A 3,073-nucleotide genomic window follows, 5' to 3' on the forward strand; every position below is an offset into this window, starting at 1 on the left:
TTAAAAAAAATTGTGTTTCTGTCCGCTATTTAATCTTCAGTTCTATTTGCTTGTTCATTTTTGTTCATTTTTTTCTTTTTTTCTTTTTCTTTTAGTTTATATATTGAATCATATGAAGTATGGATTATACAGAACAGCCCACTTCTAGTTTTGAGTGAAAGGAGGTCAACATTTTACAGGACTTCACAGGGCAGAACCCTAAGTACTGCAAGAGTTCCTGACACCAGGTAAGCTGAAAAAACTGCAGTAGCTCAACTTCTTTTTTTGAATGAGCGCATGGTGCTGGAAGGTATCTAAAGGCATTGACAAGGCATTTGAGGACACTTAATATCATCCAGGCAGTAGTCAGTTTCTTCCAAAATTCAGTGTCTCAGCAAGCAGAGGCAGAGATACAGATTTTTTAACAACTAAAATAAGAAAGGTGAAGGCTTCATCCCACTTCTAGGTGGTATTTTAAGGCTAGCATGATTAAGACATGCCTAGTGCTGCTTACCTTTTTATTTTTCTGATAGAAGTACCAGGTCAGGGTTCCAGGTGGCATTCAGCATGAAGATAGAGCAAGCTTCAAGCTTGTGCCTCATTTGTTTAATCATTGGACCATTCATATTTTGAACATATTCCTCCGTACTTCAGCTCACATAAGTTGTCTCATATTCCTCTTGACACAGGTGTGTGATTGCTGATATCAGTTGATGATTTGTTCTGCCATTGGTAATTCTGAGATGTAACATTTCTGGAGTATGATCACAAGGTATTAAGCCATTTGTGAAAATGAGTATCAAAGCCTATGAAGTAAAACCAAGAACATATATAAAATAAAAATGTTAATGATATGGGCACATAAAAATATTTATTTAAAATTCTACAAAATGTCAACAGCCCATGGCCAGAATTGTAAACCTAGTGATGAGATGATATATGGTATATATGTCTGTAGCACATACGTATATTTCACTGGTGTATATGTGTATGCACTAATGAAAGTACATTGTGTAACAAAACCCTATTTGCACAACAAATGAGTCTAGCACTAAACTCCATAATGGCTTGGGAAAATCAGATCGTGTAAATCATATGTAACAACAAATTTGCTTTTTGTTGGAACTTTAAAACAACTTTATTATTTTATCTGCTATATTGCTTTGAAAATTAAAGTGTGTTTTCACCCGTCTGCCTTCAACAGGGTTCAGTTTCCCTTTATGTGATGCAATTTATACTCTGTTAATTTGATTTCTTCTGGTAGAATAAGAAGACACAAAACAAAATAGGGTGTGATATTCTGGCATTATTTTATTCCATTTATAGTGAAGTAAAGGCTTCATTTCAATTCCAAGCACTGAGCTTATAGAAATTATTTTAGCTGCAGGAGATAGAACTAAAGATAGTGTTAAATCTGCATTTATAAAACAGCAGTCTTCTGCACACATAAACCCCACATTTGCATGTGTAATGTAAGTTGATTCTTGCTTAGGTAATGTTTTGCCAGTGCAAGCATGAAAGACTACTGAGACAATTGTTAGAACAGTGCACACACGTAATTTGCAAATTCTATTTGATCTGTTGTGTACGAATGTGTGAATCTCAGTACACAGCAGCACACAGCTTCAAATCATGAGGTAGAGAAGCAAGCCACCATAATAAAATATCTTTTTCTTCATCATTCTTAAATTCCCAGTGGTCTGCAGCAGTCTTAGATCTTCCTATAATAACAAAGCATTTTAATGGGTATTCATATATTTGCAATGACATTCCTATTTCCCTTTGTCAGGAAGATGTTGACCCATTCTTTTTATATATTGCTGGTACACTGAAGTCATGTAGGCTTATAGCATATTTACATATTTACATATTTAGACTGTTGTCTAAGCACTCCCTACCAGCAGAATACAAACTGGTTTACTTAGATTTTATATTTTTGTGATTATATTTTATGTTATTGTGAATATATTTTATATTTATATTTTATATTTTGTGAGAAAATTTTAACGCGCAACTCCTAACCAGTTGCAGATCCAAGTGCAGCCATGATTCTGCTATGAACACTACTGGTGCTGAAGTCAGTAACTGTACCCTGTTGCCAAGAAAACAGACAGTTGTTTCTTGCTGCTGCATAATATTCAGGAAATAGACTTGGCAAATTCAGTTGGTTTTGCTGTAGTGAAAGATCAGTGAAGATTAAGACCTTCCCTCAGAAAAGCCTTCTACCTTGGCTGTATTACTTCATTTCAAAGGACTAGTGAAATAATATGGTGGCTGAACAATAAGCCCTATCACAGGCTCTCATCTGGAAAAATGCACCATATTCTAACTTGGAGGCTCTCTGCCATTAAGCTACTGTCTGTCCCTGTATTTAAAGTGACAATAACTGTACTTAATGTCCTTTGCAGGATGCTTGCTTATTTATTACAGCAATGTATATTGCTGTAATGCATTAACAAACCTATTTCCAGCTGACAAAAAAATTACTTTTTTAGTTTTTATCAGTGAAATATGGTCAGTCATCCAACAATTTGCTTCTTTGGCATACCCTCCACTTGCTATAATGAGGAATAAACCAAGAATATATCTCAAGAAATATATGGTTAGGAACAATGCTTTTATGTTTTCCATATTTTGTTATTTTTGCCTCAAATCACGGTTCAGTTCAGTGTGATCTGACATGGTTGAAATACTGAAACCCCCACTCCTCCAAAGCAATGTTTATTATAGAAACCCACAAACTTAACCTAACCTAGAGCAGCTTTTCCAGCAGTGATATAATTACAGTAGTTATTGTTGCAATAAACCAGATGTTCCTGAAATGGAATGAAAGCACTTCCCCCTGCCTCCCGCATCACATTTGTTACGTTGCCACTTTTCAAGTTTCACATCAGCTGTTCAGAAAGCTCTTTCTTGATTGAGTGTTATTTACAGATTCTTGCTGCATGAGTCTTTTAGCTTAAATAATGAAACTGGCAAATTCTGAATTTTCATTGCTTTCCTTTAAACCCCAGACATGACAGTTATCAATGCCACTAATTCTTGCCCAGGGCCAAAGACTTTTTTTGTCCCTTAAGATAGTTTTACTTGGCTA

The 3,073-nt window shown here is 35.2% G+C and overlaps 1 long non-coding RNA gene across 7 annotated transcripts in view; it reads left to right on the forward strand.

Moving 5' to 3' along the window:
* LOC104911065 overlaps positions 1 to 3,073 on the forward strand; it is a 279,979-nt gene that overhangs the window by 232,533 nt on the left and 44,373 nt on the right. For all 7 annotated transcript variants that reach the window (XR_004159868.1, XR_004159865.1, XR_004159869.1 and 4 more), the window contains one exon: positions 96 to 227. This is a non-coding gene — a long non-coding RNA (uncharacterized LOC104911065). The remainder of the gene's footprint in view (positions 1 to 95; positions 228 to 3,073) is intronic.

Source organism: Meleagris gallopavo, chromosome 5 (genome assembly GCF_000146605.3).
Source record: "Meleagris gallopavo isolate NT-WF06-2002-E0010 breed Aviagen turkey brand Nicholas breeding stock chromosome 5, Turkey_5.1, whole genome shotgun sequence".
Taxonomy (NCBI): domain Eukaryota; kingdom Metazoa; phylum Chordata; class Aves; order Galliformes; family Phasianidae; genus Meleagris; species Meleagris gallopavo.